The sequence below is a fragment of the Rhamphochromis sp. 'chilingali' genome (genome assembly GCF_963969265.1).
Source record: "Rhamphochromis sp. 'chilingali' genome assembly, chromosome: 2".
NCBI lineage: Eukaryota > Metazoa > Chordata > Actinopteri > Cichliformes > Cichlidae > Rhamphochromis > Rhamphochromis sp. 'chilingali'.
Window position 1 is genome coordinate 38,932,898 of NC_137930.1, and position 17,024 is coordinate 38,949,921.

At 38.8% G+C, this 17,024-nt stretch overlaps 1 pseudogene across 1 annotated transcript; it reads right to left on the bottom strand.

Moving 5' to 3' along the window:
- Positions 1–556: 556 nt before the first annotated feature.
- On the bottom strand, positions 557–15,572 carry LOC308391882 (leukemia inhibitory factor receptor-like; annotated as a pseudogene). Its single transcript, XR_013974769.1, has 17 exons — positions 15,459–15,572; positions 9,703–9,854; positions 9,461–9,611; positions 9,107–9,370; positions 8,865–8,991; positions 7,265–7,410; positions 7,038–7,183; positions 6,785–6,938; positions 6,634–6,695; positions 6,139–6,361; positions 5,321–5,500; positions 5,139–5,240; positions 4,901–5,059; positions 4,149–4,277; positions 3,954–4,047; positions 3,802–3,859; positions 557–1,611 (listed from the first exon to the last, which is right to left on the bottom strand). The product of XR_013974769.1 is annotated as a leukemia inhibitory factor receptor-like (transcript).
- Positions 15,573–17,024: the final 1,452 nt, after the last annotated feature.

Sequence of the window (17,024 nt, forward strand, 5' to 3'; positions counted from 1 at the left end):
TACTAGATAAGAAAACCAGAACCTTCAGATGGAATGTGCCTGCAGTTAAACTCTTTAGCTATAACCTTCCCCACAACCCTACATGTGGGGGAGGAGAACAGAAGAATATCTAAACATGCAGTTTAAGGCAAGGTGTAAGGAGTGTAAAATCTTTCACAATCAGCTGTTTATCTTGTTGAAATCAGTCTGATAGAAACACAACGAGCAGCAGCACAGCTCAGCTAATCCCACTCTGTAACTCTGTACATAAAATCTATTGGAGCTTGTGATGTAGATTATTTTGGTTCTTTTTTGAGTCTTTGAGTCGATACACCTACTGAATCTCATGTTACCCCTGAATGTGATCACTTCTCTTTTAGGTGTGAGGGAAAGTTACCATTTAAAAAAAAAATCATTTGCTTGAGTTTACTACATGCATTAGAATAAGTTTAAATAAAGTTTGCATTTCCTTTTATTAATATGTTTTTATTGTTATACAGTATTAAAATGACACAAGGTTCAGTAAACTTGACAACAAAACCAAACAAAAAAAACCTCCAACTGGTAGAAATGTTCTCTGAAGCGACGTTTTACTTCTGATTTTGCACATAAACAAGTTGAAGAATTGTTGTTAATATGGACCTTTTACCGCTTGGCAACATATATGTGCTGATTTGGCCTTCAAAGAGGTACACATGCTTACCATGAAGTCCACTAATTAACCTTAGGGAGAACTTGTAGGAGTTTTACTGTTCTGCTGTTTCTGAGAACATTCGTTTCTTTCTTTCTTTTGCGTTCTTAAAATATGTGGTAAAGGTGGCTCACAATTACCGGAAAGCATGAAGCCAAACTCACTATTAGAAAGCTTGTTTATGACTATAATTATCACTTCTATAGAGATTCATACATGCATGATATATAGTAATCATACCCAGCATCCACCAGGTTAGGGCTGGGCAGTGAGTCTGAGACTTTATTGAAAGGAAACATCTTTTACACTTAAAATTATGCCTGTTTAGTGTGTGACTAAAGCAAAACCCAACCCTAACCCTAGTTGACTCAATGATGAACTGGTGGATGATGGATGAACTATACAGCAGTTAACGATGCCTGAAGTACTCACATAAGTTTTAAATGTGTTCACACATGCAGCAGCTGCTTGGATGTCTTCTGTGGCAACAAAATGTACGTGAACGAATATGAAAGAGGACTGTCTGGTACGTCCTCAGGATGAGTTGCGGTAAAGGTCTCTTCAGGGCTCTGAGGCTGGTATTCATGAAAGCTATCAATTATACATATGCCCTGCTGGATCTGAAGATGTGATTGTGACTGCTGGTCCTCACCCTGCACTCTCAGGTTATATGAAGGGTTAGGAAATACATCATTTCCTGGAAAAGACAGAACGCCTGGCTGAGATGTGAGGCCTGTAGTGGGTAAAGTAAGGGGTGGCTGGAGTTTCTTCAGAAGCTTATTTTAGTAACCTTTGGGAGTCTGAGAGAAGGAAAAAGAAGGCATGTAGTCCTGGCCAACAACAGGCTGTGGTGCACTAAAATAATCATGCAGCTCCGGAACATCCCAGACCTCCCTGTAGTGTCTCTGATCAAAGTGAAGATGACGAACGGTATGTTCATCCTGAAAAATAAAGAAAATGACCTCACATTCACAGGAAAGACATCTGGATTATGATAGTGAAACCAATAAATAATTGATTAGTACAATAGAAGGATGTATAGATGTAGCATATTAGTCAGCCAAACACTCCTTGAATGGCTCCAGATGTGAGTCAGTACAAAGCATTTTAATTTGCTTGTTTACACGAAAAGAAATGAATTTTGTGGTATTAAAAGGAGAAAAAAAGACATTTTACTGATGCAAACATTTTAACTTGAGTTAAAGTTGTGTTTGGTACCGGAAACGAATTGGTTAGGTATTGTTAAGTGCCCCGTCAAAGTTATCCTTTAATGCAGTGGTTCCCAAACTTTTTTTTGTTTTACAAGAAAAATGTTCGCCCCCCTTCTCGCACGTGCACACGCACACATCCTCCAACCACAAACACCCATATTTTGCTCCATTGCGGTTTATTTCACACTTCAAACATTTAGTAAACAATTAAGCAAATGCAAGTAATCTGCAATAAATCACAGGTAGTAATGAAATAAACTACTAACTCTTTTACGTTACGTCTGCACCTACACGGGTATTTTTGAAAACGCAGCTGTTTCGTCCACACGTAAACAGCGTTTCGAATCACCGAAAACGGAGATTTTTTAAAACTCAATTTTTCCGTTTACATGTGGACGAGGAATACAGAGTTCATCACACAGATAGAGACAAAATAGGGGAGACCGGGGATAGTTGTAACATTTCTGACATTTCTGTCTGTAAATTGAAGCTCTTTTAAGGTAGTGGATTCAAAATGTAATGCAAAGTATTTACATGTCTCTTCTATTAAATAGTGCAGCTATTTTCTCTGCAGCACAATTACTCATTGCATGATATGGTCTCAAACACGAAGAGTGAAATGTTACAATTAACCCCATAGTCTGGGTTAGTTGTAACATATCCTGGGGTAAAATGTAACACAATGAAATAAGGGTACTAACAAAACATTAACATGTAATCTTTGTTTATTCAACACATGAATGCACTTACATCCATTTATGTAGCTCTGTGTGTGTGTGTGACAGAATGCAGAAATCTAGCTTTTGAACATATTCCAACCCCCCAAAAAAGACAAATTATGGAATTTTCTGAAACTGAATATTTCATTAATTTTGGTTGGTCTTCCTTGAGTTTGGCCTCATTGGCTCAGTGGGCATTATAACCTACAACTCTTGCACCAATTTTGAGCATAACAATGAAGCTGAAAAAATGTAGTTGTTCACCAGCATCGCAATTCCATTACTTTTTATCATGGCTTACCTTGGTGTGGTTTGCAGAGTGCTTCAGAAAGATGAGGAAATCTGTTTCTTGCACCCATCCTGATTTATTTCCACTACCAATACTTCCTACTGGTCCATCTCTGACACAGTGGTCTGCATAATGTATGTGTGGGAACACAAACAGTGGAGGAATTGTGTTGCCAATGGCATTAACCGCATATACAAATGCGACCAGTGAACCTCTCTCTGCTGATGTCGTTGCCCCAACTTGTTTAATATAAGTTAAAGTAATAGTGTGGTAAGTTGTAACATCTGCATTATTGTTACAACTGACCCAGACTCCTATAGCCATAAACTAGCTAACATTACAGCCAACGGCTAAAACATTAGCACTAAAGACCTACACAGAATATATCCCCATAGACATACAAATAACATAATTTAAGTTTGATGAGTTTAACTGCAAAGCAGATAATGCTATTAAACATTGAAATAAAGTAGAAAAACTTACTTTTTGGCATACAAATTACTTTTTTTCATGTTAAATTGTCTGTGTTTGACGAAATGTGCTGATTTTTCACATGTGATAGCAGAACTGAGTTGGGCATGCACAGGATGAGTCACATCATTTGAAACTTAGCCCTGATTGGAGAAACTGGAAGTGTTACAACTGACCCACGTTATAACTATCCCCGGATAGCAGACATGCTTCACCATATTTTCTAGTCTTTGGCTTAGAATGAAGTTGGTTTGGAAACATATTCAGCTGTGCTTCATCTCCTGCTTTGCGTTTCTGTGGACGCTAGCCACGCATGCTAGCAGTGTCCAAGCGTTTTGTCTCCCCCCCCCCCCCCCCCCCCCCCCCAACGCAATGGCTCTGCGCCCCTCCTAGGGGCGGGCCCCACACTTTGGGAAGGTCTGCTTTAATGTGACAACTTACTGTTAGCCACTCAGTCAGCACTGGCTTCGGGATTGGAGGACAGACTTTGTGCTTGATGCTGTTGGGTTAAAAAATGAATATAAATAAATGGGGGGAAAATGAGAATGAGAAAAAGAGAGAGATTACAATGAAAATAAATGTGCATTGCTTACCATGCCCAGTGTCTATAGCAGATAATTGTGCTGACAGACAGAATAAGAAAAACTGCTCCCAGGGATATCAAGATCAGCATTATCAGTTGATCAGCTGGTGAAAACAATAAATCACATCAAGTAATTCAAAGAAAATGACAAATGTTGACAGTCTTACTAAATAAAATAGTCCATATGGGGAAATAATTAACCTACTCGGGGGATTCAAGGTGACATTGATGGATGAATTACCACAAAGTCCAAATGCTGTTGATGCTGTCACCGTGAAGGTGTACATACTGATGTTCAGGTTCTTTGCAGTGAGGCTGGTGGCTTCAGGATCATCTAAATCAACACAGAGTGACCGCCATTATTACAACATAAATACATGTTTACGATCATCGGGCAACACTGGAGACTTACTTTATTTATCTCAGTTACAAGCTAATCTTTGTGTGTGGAGAAACAAAACCAGGACTTTGTTATCAGTAGTGAAACTTAATAGTGTGATTAAGTGTGTCATCGTCCGAGTGCCAATCAATTTGTAAACAACTCGTCGGCAACATGTTCAGGTTACTGTAAAGGGTGCAAAAAAAATGGTGTCTAAGAATTTGGACATTTTTGGGGTGATTAGTGTGTGTCTGCAATCAATTCAAAAATTATTTTTAATGAATTATTGCATTCACAATCATGTTTAGCCTAAATCTACAGGCTGAGACCTCAAAAGGAGGCTTGTTTTGTTTTTAGACTACCACAAGGGGGCATTGTGTCCATTTGTTAAAACTTGTGTTATTAGCCATTTCCTGATGCAAATACTGGAAGAGGAAGGTCATCATATGCCAGGAGGTAAATACTAACAATGAATTAAACTTCAGCTAACAGAGCACCTATGAAAAAGTGCTGATCCTGTGCTTAATGTCCAGACTGAAATCATAGCTGGCCTGAGTGAGTATGCCTTCATACTGTACCTGTGCTCACGTTAAAAACGTTCCCGCTCTTGTCCTGGTAGTAGAGAATATATCCATGGATGGAAGCAGTCTGCTTTTCCAGAGGTATGGGCTCCCAGGATACCTCAACAGCCGAGTCTTCCTGTTTGTATTTGAGTTTAAACAGCTCGACTCCTATTTCTGGAAAGATGTGACATGCATAAAATACACTGCTGATTGAACCATCGCATTTTGTGAGAAATCACTGAATCAGTCTTACTGGTCTCTCTGATGTAGCCCTTTCTTCTCTGTAGTAGCACCGCAGCTCCCTCAGTGCAGGCGTATATGGACAGCAGGTATCTCCGACCATCTTCAAAGTTCTCTGGAACAACAAAAGGAGCTGTGCTGAAACAGATGCAAATATGATCTGCAACAGTTTTGTAGGCAAAGATGAGGACGTACTTGAAAAAACTGTGGTATGAGTTCTGTTGGGAGGCACTTTCATCCACTCGAAGGTGCAATTACCGAAGACTGGACACCAGTCCACTATGTAGCCACAGCTGGCATTAGGACTATCAGGCCAGGACAGGAAGAAGCTACCATTGCTGCCACTGATCCAGGAGGTCTTCACCTCGGATGTATCTGAAAAATGAGCCTCGTTAAAAAACAGTTTTACCCATGACTCTACATGAAAAATGAACATAGCAACTTTGAGATCATCCATTGTTTTTATGACCTGACTGAAGCAGAGTGTCCCACTCCAAGGACTCTTAGACTCTAAAGCAAGGAGGTGCCCCCTTATGGGCATTAGAAAGAATGCAGTGCAATTTTTAGGGGATTTGGCTTCCCTTTTAAGATGAGGCCAGAATTTCTATACTCTTCATGAATCACTATTTGTAAACTTATAATATATTACATTATTTGAGCAGGGAAATTAATTTGTCAAATTCTGCATTTGTTTTGAAAACCATTTGCTTACAGGCAAATGTACTTTTAAGGCATTTAGCTTCCCTTTGCAGACCAATAAAATGTGCAAAAATGTACATACTCATCATGACTTGGACATATAGAATATAAACACAACAATTACAAATTTGTATACTTATAATAGATATAATCTCAATCATGTGATCATGAAAACTGCTATTCCTTTTCTGCATTAGTTTGGAAAACCTTTTGCTTACAGCCTTCTGCACAGATTAGATAAAATCAAACCTCTTCCCCAAATGGAAATCAAAGTGAGCTTATCTGTAATGTGTGGTGCTCTGTTAGCTTCATACCTAGATTGCTGCGGGGGATGATGATGGTCGATGGTGATGAGCTGCCGTTTATGTTTCTAGCCGTGACAGTGACCATGTACTCCTCACTGGGGTCCAGCGTGAGTGTAAGACTGTGATTGCTTCTGGACACGTTGGTTTGGTTTGACTGATTTTTGTCTTTGGTCTTTGCCCAGGACACTTTGTAGTCAAAGATTTCTCCATGGCTCTGATTGGTCAGTGGCACCTGTGGAGATGTAACATCAAGACCTGAAATGGTAACTGTGTCCTCTGAAACATCACTTTCTAACTGTATAAGTTGTTGCACTGATATTTTAAATACGTTTATTAAAATATATTTTTTTCCCACATAAGTTTATTAATATTTAGTATTGCTTTACAGACTAGCTGTAAGTAAAAGTGTATTTTTTAATTCCACTGGTGACCACTTGAAACTGAGTCAGTTTCCAGACTTAGTGACTTTAAAAAAACACTTTGTAAAAGCCAACTTGGACTCACCTTCCAGGAGATTACAGCCTGGTCTGCCTTCACCTTCATCCACACGTCAAGAGCATCTGGAACTGTGGTGCAACCAGACAAACGACATCTGTTACATTCACACATTTTTAAAGTCTTTTCTCTTAAAAAACAAAAAACAAAAACAACTTACCATCACCCTTCGTGCGGATTTTGACACTATTGCTCCAGTCACCCCATTTCCAGAAATGCTGTGCTGTTCCACATCGGACCCTCACGTCATAGTCCCAGTGTGGTATCAAGTCCTTGATGACTGCAGCTGTGAGGCCAACTCCAATGTTTTCAGTCTGGTAAACCTACAAGGACAAGAATTATGTTAGCTGACTTCAGTGAAGACTTTTACTTTGAAAAGCCAATATGTAAACTTTCTTTTTTAATCTACTCACTTTGGTATTAGAGTTTCCATCACTGACATCTACTTGGCATGTGATGTTGAGATTACTGTACTTCTTCACAGTCCAGCTCCATTTCAGACTGATGTTTCTGGGGTTCACAGTTGAAGCTGCCACTTTGTCTGGAGCAACCATGTGCACTAAAACAAGAGATCACAACAATCAGCTGATCTTAAAGATTAAGAATAGCCTTTTCCCCCTCGTTTTTTCCAAAGTTTTACCTCTTTTGGTCAGGTCCACCCTGTCATGGAGCTCGAGCTTTCCCAGAGGATTAGTGACTGTTAAGGTCCAGTTCCTCTCAGCAGCATCCAGCTCCACTTTTTGCGAGCATTTACCCAATTGATGCATTGGTCCAATGTTGCATGGGCTAAAATGTAAAAATATACACTGCTTAAATATTAACAACAACACAGAGGCACAAACATACAAAACAATATAAAATCAGGAATGGGGGAAAACAGTTTTTCACAAGTCTACTTAGCTGAAAGCAGTGCTGTTGTAGACCATTGCTATCAAGTTAAAGTGCCAAAAATTGCACTTTGGCCATTTTTAACACATCAAGTTAACACATCAAGTTAAAGCTACTGTCAGCTATTCCCTTTTCACAAGGGGTTACCAGAGCAGGTACCCCTGTGTTTTGATTTGGAAGACTTTTATACTGGATGCCTTTCATACTGCAACTGAAGAGGAAATTTGTATCTCTTCCTGAAATCAAACCAGTGGCCTTTATACTATTTAAAAAAAATTGGCCTAAAGTTTTCAAAAATGACCCGTGGAACTGAATCTTTGGCTTGTCTTTATTTGTTGATGCATAAATTCATTATTGCTGTTTCAGTTTATTATCATTTTTAAATTACAACTCACATTAAAAATGATTTTATCCAGAGAAGAAAATAAAAGCCTTTTGGGTGCATCTGACCATCATGTTGACTAAGCCTGATATCAAGCCATTTCCAAAATAAGTCAAATTATCTGTTTTATTATTGATTCATCTTCAATCTAAACACCAACTGCGTACTGTAAGTTTGGGGACTCTGCTACAACAACATAAAACATTTTAATAGATGAAGTTAAATATTACAGTCATGTAATGACGTTTGTTGCTTAACTGCGTAACAGGCTTGTCAGATAATTTGAAACAAATCATAGAAATTAAACAAAGTCAAACATGAAAAATGAAAAACCACTAAAGGCAGGTAGGTACCATTCAGATCTACAGATAAGATTAACACAAAAGAGGTTGGCACCTCGAGATTTATCATTTTTACTGTTTCTACTCTTCTGTATGTATGTTACTAACAAGCTGCAAAAATGTTTCAGGAGCAAGGTTATAGCGGCGTGCAGTTATTAAATTATTAATTTTTATTTTAAAGAATCCTGATAGATGTTTGATTCTCTTTGTGACTATTAATCACAGTGAGAATAAGGAAGAAATGCTTTAAAACACACACACACACACACACACACACACACACACACACACACACACACACACACACACACACACACACACACACACACACACACACACACACAGTGAAGTCTGGTCAGTTTTAGAAAGACCATTCTCCCACACAGTGAACTTTCCCAGTATGAACTACGGGTAGGTTTTTTTTCCCAGTTTATATTTCAGTGCTTTCAAGGTTTAAATTTGGCAGTGAGCCATGATCTTCCGACCTCTGCTACATTTGAACAGGGGTTCCTAATAAAGTGCCGAGTGAATCAGTGAATCCTTTGAAGTTGTCAGATTACATTTTATTTACTTGTTTATAAGTAAACAAGTAAATTGCTTCCATAGTGAACCCTGTGGTTGTATTATACCTTCCATGAAGCTGGTATTTTCTTCTGACTATGGCAAGTTCCTCCATTTTCCTTCCTATATTCCAAAAACAATCGACAGATTCCAGATCCCGGGTTTCACACTGAAGATCACTGTCACCAGGGGGGTCTAAATTTATGGCAAATACCAAGAAAAAACCATAAGAACCAGCAATCTGTATTTAGAAGATAAATTTAAAAAAACAAAACAAAACCATCATCTCAACCTGCTGCTTCATACTTACAGCCAGCGTGAAAACTGGCTCCACTGATGTCTCCTTTGGTTGTTTCACATATTACATCACTCCAGTTTTCTGATTGTTGTTCCAGGTGGACAGTCAGGGCATGCACATGTTCACTGATCTTTTTTTCCATGCCTTTATACCCATTTACATACATTCTCCTGAAACCTTTTCCTTCTGGCACAATGCAGCAGAATGTGGCTCTGCTGCCTACTTCAAGTATTTTATCCTTTGGGAAAACTGATATTTCTGCTGGGCTTTGCATCCCTGCCAAACAACAACAATGAGGCATAATAAGCACAACTGTAAAATGTGTAAGAATTATGAAAATCTAAATGATTTGAATTCAACAATAACCAGGTAGTGTCTTCTGCATCCATGGGCTTGATTGGTTGTTGTATTGGGACCTGAGCCGGACTGAATGGCGAGCACACTGCGATGGTAAATGGGAAGTCCATTTCCAGGAATGAGTAGATCCTATCTGTGCAGGTGCCACAACAACTTCACCCTACAACATTATCACAAACACATTAGAGCAACAGTTCTTTGTTTGGAGGCTACAGAAGTGAGGATTATAGTTACCCATAATAATCTCTTACATTGTGTTCAGGTTTGTCTGCTATGAGAAGCTGCAGCTCGTACACGAGCCCATCTCGTATCACAGAGCAAGAAGGGTCATCTTCCCACTTTAACAGGAGTGTCTGATCGTTGTGGGCAAGAGTTACATTCTGAGGTCCACAACACAACACACCTAAAGGAGAAATTCCATGTTTAAAGTGGAACACTTTAAACATGGCTTAAAAACATAATTGTTGGGCTATTTGAACAGCAGTCAGTAAAGACACAGGATAGTGGTGCCAATAGCGTTACACTTTTCTCAGTACCGATGCTCTGTTAAAGCCTCTGGTTTCTAGTAATGTCACCTTTAGTGCTGTTACCTTTATCAGTGGCAATCCACTTCTTGGATCTGATACTACTAGTCATTTCCAAATCAAAACACTCCTTAAACTCATAAAATAAAACAAACACTGAGCCACCACTGCGAGTTAAAAACCAGTGTGGCTTTTCTCCTGGGTGCTACAATAAAGTTTAACACCCTTAAAAAATTACTGTACTGTATACGGTCCTTATATTCCGTGAAACAATATTTGCTCTTCTGTGAACCTAGAACTGGATCTAATATTTGAATCTGCAGCTACTTTTTTTTTTTTTTTTACACTTTTTCTCTCAGATCAATCTTCTGATTTACAATCTTCTTGACAAGACTGCTCAAAGACATTTTATATCTATTAAAGGATGATACCACAGACCTTTATGGCAGGGTAATTAAACTACTACTTAAAAAGCAGTCACTTGACCCAGCTAATTATTATAGGCCATTTTCTTTTTCAGAAATTCTTGAAAAAGGTTGTTAAACAGCTAATAATTTATCTGCAAAGGAACAATTTATATGAAGAGTTTCAGGTAGGATTTAGAATTCATCACAGTGCAGAAGCTGCTAGGCTACTGCTGACCGTAACATTTTATCACAGGGATTAGAGCACGCTGTAGGTATTACAGGTACTGCACTGCAGTGGTTTGAATTAGTGGTGTGCGGATCGATATTGAAATATCGATTCTTCCGATACCAGTAATTTACAGGGAGTGCAGAATTATTAGGCAAATGAGTATTTTGTCCACATCATCCTCTTCATGCATGTTGTCTTACTCCAAGCTGTATAGGATCTAAAGCCTACTACCAATTAAGCATATTAGGTGATGTGCATGTCTGTAATGAGAAGGGGTGTGGTCTAATGACATCAACACCCTATATCAGGTGCGCATAATTATTAGGCAACGTCCTTTCCTTTGGCAAAATGGGTCAAAAGAAGGACTTGACAGGCTCAGAAAAGTCAAAAATAGTGAGATATCTTGCAGAGGGATGCAGCAGTCTCAAAATTGCAAAGCTTCTGAAGCATGATCATCGAACAATCAAGCGTTTCATTCAAAATAGTCAACAGGGTCGCAAGAAGCGTGTGGAAAAACCAAGGCACAAAATAACTGCCCATGAACTGAGAAAAGTCAAGCGTGCAGCTGCCAAGATGCCACTTGCCACCAGTTTGGCCATATTTCAGAGCTGCAACATCACTGGAGTGCCCAAAAGCACAAGGTGTGCAATACTCAGAGACATGGCCAAGGTAAGAAAGGCTGAAAGACGACCACCACTGAACAAGACACACAAGCTGAAACGTCAAGACTGGGCCAAGAAATATCTCAAGACTGGTTTTTCTAAGGTTTTATGGACTGATGAAATGAGAGTGAGTCTTGATGGGCCAGATGGATGGGCCCGTGGCTGGATTGGTAAAGGGCAGAGAGCTCCAGTCCGACTCAGACGCCAGCAAGGTGGAGGTGGAGTACTGGTTTGGGCTGGTATCATCAAAGATGAGCTTGTGGGGCCTTTTCGGGTTGAGGATGGAGTCAAGCTCAACTCCCAGTCCTACTGCCAGTTTCTGGAAGACACCTTCTTCAAGCAGTGGTACAGGAAGAAGTCTGCATCCTTCAAGAAAAACATGATTTCCATGCAGGACAATGCTCCATCACACGCGTCCAAGTACTCCACAGCGTGGCTGGCAAGAAAGGGTATAAAAGAAGAAAAACTAATGACATGGCCACCTTGTTCACCTGATCTGAACCCCATTGAGAACCTGTGGTCCATCATCAAATGTGAGATTTACAAGGAGGGAAAACAGTACACCTCTCTGAACAGTGTCTGGGAGGCTGTGGTTGCTGCTGCACGCAATGTTGATGGTGAACAGATCAAAACACTGACAGAATCCATGGATGGCAGGCTTTTGAGTGTCCTTGCAAAGAAAGGTGGCTATATTGGTCGCTGATTTGTTTTTGTTTTGTTTTTGAATGTCAGAAATGTATATTTGTGAATGTGGAGATGTTATATTGGTTTCACTGGTAAAAATAAATAATTGAAAGGGGTATATATTTGTTTTTTGTTAAGTTGCCTAATAATTATGCACAGTAATAGTCACCTGCACACACAGATATCCCCCTAAAATAGCTAAAACTAAAAACAAACTAAAAACTACTTCCACAAACATTCAGCTTTGATATTAATGAGTTTTTTGGGTTCATTGAGAACATGGTTGTTGTTCAATAATAACATTATTCCTCAAAAATACAACTTGCCTAATAATTCTGCACTCCCTGTATGCTCTAGAATCAATTTTCATATTAAAATATCGATATTTTAGTACTTTGGGGTAAATTTGTAGTTTTTCATTAACAGGAACAAAGTGGAAAGAAACTATATCATTCGGATTGTCTAAATTGGAAGGAACTATTTCCTCTTACGCCTTTCATAGTCATGTGCAAAACACAGCTGTATAAATGTGTCCAGCCCCTGGCGTGCGCACTCACAACAATGGCTGAGCATAAATGGAGTCATGTGTGCACGTATTTTACCTCCACAAACGGCCGAGGCGCGGTTTGCGATACATGTGGCAAGACAGTGACGTGTTGTGGCAACACCACTAACCTCGTCAAACACCTGAGAGTAAATCACATCACAGAATATGACGAGCTTATGTTGAGGCGAACTGAAGAGGAGGAGAGGGACAGGTGCTGCTAGGGCGAGACAGACGTCTCTCAGGACTCCCTGAGAGACGTCTGTCTCTCAACATGTTCAAATAGGGCACAACTTCAGGTTTTTTATTTCTACATGATAATTCTACATTATTAAGCAATAAAAAAAGTAGTCTGATGTCCTGCAATAATTATGAAGTTATATTATTACAATTACATAATACAATTATATATTGTATTATGAAATACAATGAAACATTACGTTTTTGTACAGAGTATCGGTATCGGATCAGTATCGTCGATACCACCCTGACTTTTACTTGGTATCGGATCAAAAAGGAAATCAGTGGTATCTCACATCACTAGTTTGAATCATATCTGTTTAACAGACTGCAGTCTGTTCGCGTAAATGGAGAGTCCTCTTCACACACTAATAATTATGGAGTTCCACAGGGTTCAGTGCTAGGACAAATTCTGTTTACATTATACATGCTTCCCTTATCATCAGAAGGCATAGCATACATTTTCACTGCAACTTTATCTGTCCATGAAGCCAGATAACATACGCAAATTAGTTAAACTGCATGAATGTTTTAAATACATAAAGACCTGGATGGCCTCTAACTTTTTGCTTCTAAATTCAGATAAAGCTGAGGTTATTGTACTTGGCCCTGAAAATATGGTAGCTAACCAGATGCTTGATCAGGATGGCATTACTTTGGCCTCCAGTAACACTGTGAGGAACCTTGGAGTTGTTTTTAACCAGGATACCGTATGTTTTGCAATGTGCATATTATAACACAAATATAACTAATTTGTAGGACTGCTTTATTCAATTTAGGCGATATCCCTAAAAATAGAAATATCCTGTCTCAGAGTGACGCTGAAAAACTAGTTTATGCATTAATTACTTCCAGGCTGGACTACTGTAATTCATTATTATCAGGATGTCTGACAGACTGACGGGGACTAGAATGAGAGAGCATATTTCTCCTATACTGACTTCCCTTCATTGGCTTCCTGTTAAATCCAGAATTGAGTTCAAAATCCTGCTCCTCACAAACAAGGTCTTGAATAATCAAACCCTATCTTATCTTAATGAGCTTATAGTACCATATCACCCCTTTGACTACGATGACCTGGATGACTGAGAACCTTCACAGACATCACCCCATTAAAGCACTTCAGGCTTACTTGTGGTTCCTAGAATATAGGATGGGAGGAAGGGCCTTCAGTTTTCAGGCCCCTCTTCTATGGAACCAGCTTCCAGTTTGGATTCAGGAGACAAATATAATCTCTACTTTTAAGATTAGGCTTAAAACTTTATTTTTTACTAAAGCCTATAGTTAGGGCTGGATCAGGTGACCCTGAATTTATCACCCAGTTATGCTGCAAGCTGCGGGACTTCCCATGATGCACTAAGTGTTTCTTCTTTAGACACTATGTGTTTATACACCACGGTACATTAAATGCAGTACTTATTATTGTGTAGCTCTCTTCCATAGAATATGTTTGTCCTGTCTTTCTGCCCTAACCCCCAAAGGTTGGGGTCATTTGCCTTGTTCTGTCAGAGGTTTCGTCCTGACCAAAAGAGTTTTTTCTTTCCAGTGTCACCAAGTGCTTATTCATGAGGGAATTGGATTGGATTGAACTGAATATGAGTCTTTGTGGATCATCCATACACACTGATAACCTTCTTGTCCAAATGTGATCACTTCTGGTTTCAGCATGAACATGGTGATGGCCAAAATGCCGGAGTACAAAACTTGCTCTTATAGATTACATGGTGGCTCCATCAAACTTGTATCTGTGTCAGCTTGTTATGTGCTCACTGAAGTAGATTGATCTTAAGTAAATATAAACATCTCTTAAATCTTAATATGCTAAGCAATCTGACATAGCAATGTAGAGCTTTCTGGTTCTGTGTTAAACATCCATTCCTGTGCATCTTTTTGTTTTTAAATTCTTTGTGGGAGGAACTCAGAGGGCACAGGAAGTGTAAAACTGGGCAATGACAGCTCTGCTCTACTTCTGCACTTAAGATGTTATGCAAGAGAAGATGGGGAATTAGCATGTGATTGCCTGCATTAAGTGTGAGGATAAAAAGCAAGATAAAAAGAAAAGCCATGATGCAATCATGTGATGTTGTACAATCAATACAGCTAACTGATACTCATGATAGCAGCACAGTGTTAGGATGATGTGTAACTGGACACAGAGCAAGTCATATTATTTATAAAACATTTTCATGAATAATTCTCTAAAATCCAGCCACAGCACAAACAAGGTCAACAAGTTCACACAAACTAGTGAAAGTAATTACTAAATGATACCTCGGCTTTGTTCTTCAGCTCAGTGATGCTAGTTCAATGCAAACTGTGCATGATATCGATAACACTATTACTCAAAGCCAACCAATTTATTTTGGAATTCCTGAGGAAAATGATGATGAGGAAAATAATATAATTTACACACACATATAAAAATAGTTAAAGACAACATTTATAACACCCACTTATAATCAAATAATCTCAAATCACTCAATCAACGAGATGATGTAGACACACTCCAAAGTCCCTGAAAATGAGTTGCACCTCCACTGTTGCATGCTGATGTAAATTAAGCTTGACCAGTAAAAAAAGACTCCACATAAAAATGATCTTGTATGCACAGGCAGCTGAAACACAGCATCTGAAATCAATATTTCTTGGCTTTATTAAACATATCAGATACCTTTCATACCTGTAGATTATCAAAGGTAAGATGACGACATACTCACCGTTTTCTTGTCCATCTTGTGTATATTTTCCGAAGAGTGAGAGCAATAACAACCATGCAATCATTATCATAATAATCGTGATGATCCTCTTGTGTAGAACTGTTTATTTCTTGACAGAAAAAACTGTCATGAATCAAGTCGAGTTGTTGTGATAGCTATGGCAATTAACATCCGCTCGAAGGTGGTTGAAAAGCAGATTTCTGTTTGATGACTGACACAGACAGCAGGCAAATGTCACTGTCTGTGTCAGGTTACTTCCTGTAGCCTGCCTTCCTCCATAAACACAGTTTGGAAGTGCATTTGAGTTACACTGTTCTAAAAAATAGTAATGTCAAATTATTTTACTGTGTATTTTACAGTTGTGTGTTTTTCTAGAATATCATTACATTTACATAAGTAGACTGTGATCTGACACAGTCTACTTATGTAAATGTAAAATAACATAACATCACTGTAAATGTAATAAAACACAGTTTACTTGTTTTGTAAATATATTTTGTTGTACATATGCATATTTAGATTGTTAAAATACATTCACAAATGTATCATGATTTCACAAATGTATGTCTGTTATTTGAAAGATTGAACTGTTGAATTCAAATTTAATGCTATGGAAAAGTATATAACATGAGCCCTATAAGCTTGTGTTACATCACATAAGTATTATTATCATTGCTAGTTAGGGCGTTCGTGGCTCAAGAGTTGGCAGTTCGCCTTGTGATCAGAAGGTTGCCGGTTTGCGCACCGGCTCGGACGCTCTCCGTCGTTGTGTCCGTGGTCAAGACTCTTCACCTACCGCCTATGGCCAAAGAGGCCGATGGTGCGATATGGCAGCCTCGCCTCTGTCAGTCTGTCCCAGGGCATGCAATCAGTTATTATTTAAACCAACTGTTAACTGTATATTTCTGTACATTTACGTATTATGATTGTTGTTTATAGGTAATTTCATTGTTTGATCACGTAAAAATGTTCCTAATTTAATGTCTAAAAGCACTTGGAAAAGGCAGAATCCCATGTCAAATTAGCGCAACAAACTCTATTTTCATTACTGAAAATAACCGTATTTTTATGGGACAGTTATTTTTTGTTATTTTACGGTCGTATTTTGGCGCCCCAGCTGCTGGAATATTACCGTTTTTTTTAAAGATGTTTTTTCCCCCTATTTATAGATGATTTCATTGTTTAATGACATTAACATGTTCCTAATTCAATGTTTAGCGGCACTTGAAAAAGGCGAGATCCCATGTCAAATTAGCGCAACTAATTGTATTTTCATTACTGGAAATAACCGTATTTTTATGGGACAGTTATTTTTTGTTATTTTACGGTCGTATTTTGGCGCCCCAGCTGCCGGAATATTACCGTTTTTTCAAGATGCTTTTTCTAACAGTGTAGTAATGATTGTGAAATCCATGTGGATCCCACCACAGGAAATGGAGCAGTTGTGTTCTCGTAACTGTGACTCACAGCAGCGAGCTCAGACATGCTCTGAGGCTGTTTACATACCTGGAAGTCAATTACTATAAAAACATCATCCAGAGAGAGAATCAACACATCAAGGAAGGT